This window comes from Vulpes vulpes, chromosome 16 (assembly GCF_048418805.1).
Source record: "Vulpes vulpes isolate BD-2025 chromosome 16, VulVul3, whole genome shotgun sequence".
In the NCBI taxonomy this organism is placed as follows: domain Eukaryota; kingdom Metazoa; phylum Chordata; class Mammalia; order Carnivora; family Canidae; genus Vulpes; species Vulpes vulpes.
In genome coordinates this window covers 61,658,116-61,663,449 of record NC_132795.1, presented here as the reverse complement: position 1 = coordinate 61,663,449, position 5,334 = coordinate 61,658,116, and the positions used below count along the sequence as shown (strand labels likewise).

Below are 5,334 nucleotides of genomic sequence, written 5' to 3'. Positions count from 1 at the left end.
TGGGCCCAGCATCCAACTTACTGAATCCACATTTCCAGGTATGGCCACCGGGAATCTGAACGTTGACCTGGCCTCGCGTGTTGCTCTGATGGAGGACCTCAGCTGAGAATCACTGGTATCTTTCTGAGTTCCTACCTGCAGGAATTTCTGTCCTGACTCTTGTTTTATATGCTCACTAAGTTGCTTCCATCTCTAAGTGGCTAATGGCAGGATATTGGGCCAAGAGTATGGATGGCATGGAGGAGGATGAAAAAGAGCAGAAGTATGTAAAAACTAGAATCCCAAAACTAGAATCTAAACAGTAGAAGGTTCTTGCTCTTTGGCTAGTGGCAGTGGAATGTTACTATTAGGGAATACTAAAGAATGTTCCATTTGGGACTAGCTCAGTCTATTTCATTAAGATCTATATTAAAATGGTTTTTTGCCACCTGACGGCTGCCATCATGGGTCACATGCATGCTCCTGGGAAGGGCCTGTCCCAGTTGGCTCTACATTACCACTGCAGCTTCCCCACCTGGCTAAAGTTGATGTCTGATGACGTAAAGCATGCTATTTACAAACTGGCCAAGATGTGCCTGACTCTCTCACAAATTGATGTGACTCTGAGAAACTCACAAGGTGTTGCACAAGTATGTTTTGTGATAGGCAATCAAATCTTGAGAATTCTTAAGTCCAAAGGACTTGCTTGCCCTTGCTCTTCCCGAAGATCTCTACTACTGGATTAAGAAAGCTGTTGCTGTTTGAAAGCATCTTGAGAGACATAGAAAGGATGCTAAATCTGACTGATGCTGATGGAGAGTTCCATTTATTTGTTGGCCTGATATTATAAGACCAAATGAGTCCTCCCCTCCAATTGGAAATAAGAGTTATCCACAGCCTCTGCCGTGGTTGCATAAATGTGTCCATGTACTCAAGCAATGAAGTCATTGTCTAACTAGAAAAAAAAGACCTATATCAAAATGATTTCAGTTCTTAACAATAACACTCAATATGTTGGCTGCTGACAATCAAACTTTTCAGGAGAGAACCAAAGCAGTAAAAATGTTAGCTTGACTTACAGATCTTTTCACTGAAGGAAGTGAAATGAAGTACTCAGTGTATGGGACATATCAGATGGTGAGTAGGAATGTAGTTTCTCAGTCTGTCTTCCTGTAAAAGTAGTTGTAAGACTTTTTCCTCACTGAGCTATGTTTCCACTCCAATTTCAATGGGAGTTCTTTATTACCCAATCATTTGTTCTCCATTATTACTTTCTGTGTAGCTAAATGCTAGCAGGTGTCAGCATTGCTTGGAGGCCTGGTATTTACAGGATAATTGGAAGAACTCGAATCTTGAGGGAACACACAATTCCTTTAATGAGAAATTAAACTAATGGACTTTTATCTCATTTGCCTGGTGCAATGGTCCCTGAAACCATTGATGATCAGAATGCTCTGTAAAGCTTTTAATATATTTTCACTGTTGATTAATTAATTTCAATTGTGAAAGTTGTTCATGCTACTGGTTAGCATGATAATAACTCAAAAAAGTGCAGAAGGGGAAAATTGAAAACTAAATCCTTTCTCCTCTACTTTGCACTTCCTAAAATAAGCCCACCATTTTTAACATTATTTTTGTGTATTGTCTTCCAACTCCTTTTTGAAAAAAGATTTTATTTATTTATTTGGCAGAGAGAGAGAGAGAGAGAGAGAACAAGCAGGGGGAGTGGAAGGCAGAGGGAGAGGGAGAGGGAGAAGCAGACTCCCCACTGAGCAGAGAGCCCAGTGTGGGGCTCCATCCCTGGCCCCTGGGATCATACCTGAGCCAAAGGTAGATGCTCAACTACTGAGCCACCCAGGCATCCCTGTTTATAACTTTTTTTTTTTTTTTTTTGCAAATATGATCATTTCTGTATCTACAGTTTTGTCCCTTGCTTTTCCAGGCTGCTGTCTCTTGGACACCTTTGTATGTAGCAAGTTGTAACTACACTTCAGTCTTTCAAATGGATGTGTTTTCCATTAAAATGACTGATTCATTGGATCAAGTGAAGCCCAGGGATCTGCATTTTTTAAAGAAACTTTTCCATTATTTCTGATGTAAGCTAGGCCATGCACAAGCATTTAGAAACCACTGTCTTAGCTCAGGTCAAAAACATGTTTTAAGATATGCCATTTTGATGTTTGGCTGAAACTTTTCATTAGGATTAACTATGTATTCCTTCCCACTGCCTGATAAGAATGAGAAATAAACAATTGCCCACAAAGGTTTTTTTTTTTTTTTTTAATGATAAAATTCTGCTATACACACAAGGCAGGAAAGTTTCCTTGGTAACTGGTGGCAAGTATGGAAGATAATAGTTGGAATTTGTGATAAGATTAAGGCAATGTTTCTATTGGAAGAGTGTCATAAAGAAGTCATGTGAACATGGTACTTACAGGTCTGAAGGCAGAGCCTGGAATAAACACCTGATGATCATAGATAAGGAGATGAATAATGGCAAAGTTGTTAAAATTAAATACCACACCCTTTTAAAGCTAGAAATATTTATCTTCTGTCAAAATCATCTTTACCTTGAACCTGAGTCCTGGTGAATTGTCTTAGCCATTTTTTTTTTTTTTTTTTTTTTTTACTGTTAAGGAATAAAGACTTCATTTTTAAAAAATGCTATCCAAAGCCATGGGGAGGTTTTGAATAATCTTCTAGGAAACAATGGCAAGTCACTAAACCTGCCAAGGAGCTTCTTTAGGGCTTCTCAGCGTTAGTAGTTTGTCATCCCCCAGCAGTAAACTGTGTTTTTGTTTAGGATGAATCTTGGCCAAATGAAGACTTGCCAAGAACACCAATTAAAGCAATATAAGTTAGAGTCTATTTTATCCCTTAGGAAGGATTACAAATGGTATGGAGGAGAGGACTTGATACTGTGGGTCCATTAAATTCCTTAGCTTGGAGGAAGGGACCTGCCCCTCCAAGCTGAACATCTCCCTAGCTTCTGACAAGTTGCAGAAATGATGAGCTCCCCAGGCATGAAGATTAAGTTTTATTTTAACCACATTATATTTTCCAAAGGAAAAACATAATCAAACAAAACTCATAAGATCTTTTAAGCATATATATATATTTGCCACGCATATATAGGAATAAAAGCTGAACACTTTATTTTCTCTCCTTTAAGATTTATTTATTTTAGAAAGAGAGAGAGGTGCACGAGTGGGGAGGAGTGAGAGAGAATCTCAAGCAGACTCATGTTGAATGCAACTCGAACTCAGGGCTTGATCTCAAGACCATGAGATCATGACCTCAGCTGAAACAGAGTCAGACACTCAACCTGCTGAGCCACCTAGGTGCCCCGAAGCTGAATGCTTTAAAAGAACATTCTCAGAGATTCCAATTTGGATTTTATAAGCTATGGGACTATTCCATTGTGGAGATGACCACCTTAAGAAATCAAACCATATTTGAATGCATATTATAACTTCGAGCTTGGCGTTCTAAGTTGATTTCCAAAGGAGCATTCATTAATTTATATTTTTATTAGTCACTATGTCAGTTACATTCCTTTGGTTGCAATTACAAACCAAGTCAAGTTAACCTAACAAAAATGGGATATATTGAAAGGAAATGGGACAGAATCAAAAGAGGAATTTATTATATGAATTGATAGATAATGGCAAAGTAAAATTAAATAAACTTTTTTAAAAGCTAAAAGTATTCCTTTCTATCAAAATCATCTTTATTTATTTATTTATTTATTTAAATTTTTACTTATTTATGATACTCACAGAGAGAGAGAGAGAGGCAGAGACACAGGCAGAGGGAGAAGCAGGCTCCATGCGCTGGGAGCCCGATGTGGGATTCGATCCCGGGTCTCCAGGATCGCGCCCTGGGCCAAAGGCAGGCGCCAAACCGCTGCGCCACCCAGGGATCCCTCAAAATCATCTTTAAACTTGGGTCTCACGAATTTCTCTAACAGCAGTTAATATTTTAGTTAATAGTAAGCCTTAGAAAAAGAGTAACCAGGGAAGCTTTGGAGATTCCATGTACAGGCTTTTTCAGGCATTGTCATCAGGGTGACAAATCCAAATGCTTTCCACCTTTCCACCCTGTGTCACTCTGCTCAAGAGTCAGTGTCCCAGCAGAGAGTTGGATTGGCCCAGCTTAGATCATAGTCCATTCCTCAACCAATCCTTGTGTTTGATGAGCTCTCATGGCTCATGGTCCTTCAGGACCACAGTAAATAGGAAATGGAGAGTTACCCAAAGGAAAGTCAGGTTCTTATGACAAGAAGAGGGAAGAAATGCTAAGCAAACAAAACCCAGAGCAGTCCACCACTGTCACCTAGTGTATTGATTAGGAAGAGTTCAGTGGCAAATAGCAGTACCTAATTGTGACCAGTAGACCAGGATTGAGACAAATATTATGTGTTCACTACCTGCCAAGAAATCTAGAAGCTGGTGATCCCAGAAGATTTTCTACAATTACTCATGATGTAGACAGGGAGATTGTGAAAAGGTAGGAAGCAGGCCATAAACTGAGGAAGTGAGAGCAGCTAGAAGGAACAGTAGGGAGAGAATCAAAAAGTAGAGTTTATTTCTATAATTGGGAGAGATCTTCACATTCTTAAAGCCAGAGAAGAGGTAAGAAATGATGCTCCTTGTGGGAGAAATAAGAGTGATACAAGTGAGATGTCTTTTTTGGCAGCATGGAGTGGAGTCTAAGGCTCAAGTAGTGGGGCACTCATTTGCAGAAAAAAGTATATATGGGCAACTTTCATATATGGTATGTGATGTTGTTTTATTTTTTTTAAAGATTTTTATTTTTTTAAGAGAGAGAATAAGCATTGGGAGGGGTAGAGAGGAAGAGAGAGAGAGAGAGAGAGAGAGAGAGAAGCAGACTCCCTGCAGAGCAGGAAGCCGGATGTGGGGCTCAATCCCAGGACCCAGAGAATATGTGATATAGGTTTTGACTATAGCTGAGTTTCAGTGGGGTCCAGAGCCAATGGCCAAGAAAGAATTTTTGAGACATCTTCAGTGCAAAATGGTGTTTTAATAAAGCATAGGGACAGGACTCATGGGCAGGAAGAGCTGCTGCCTGCTGCCTGCTGCTGCCTGCTGCCTTGAGATTGTGAGGAACAATTGATTATATACTTTGGGGTGAGGGTAGGTAAAGATAAGGGAAGTTCCAAAAGGACTTTCATATGCTAAAGAAGACTCACGGATACTGGAGGCCTTGCTGTTGTTGTATCAAGTTTGTTTTTCCCTCTAGCAAAGCATTAACATGAAATGGTTAGGAGCTTCCTGGAGGAACATTCTATTCTGTCTGCCTCAAGTATTTGTCAATGAGCTACAGGTTATATGG

General features: G+C 39.7%; 1 pseudogene; it reads left to right on the top strand.

Moving 5' to 3' along the window:
* Window positions 1-443: 443 nt before the first annotated feature.
* LOC112929160 (small ribosomal subunit protein uS15-like) lies at window positions 444-896 on the top strand (annotated as a pseudogene).
* Window positions 897-5,334: the final 4,438 nt, after the last annotated feature.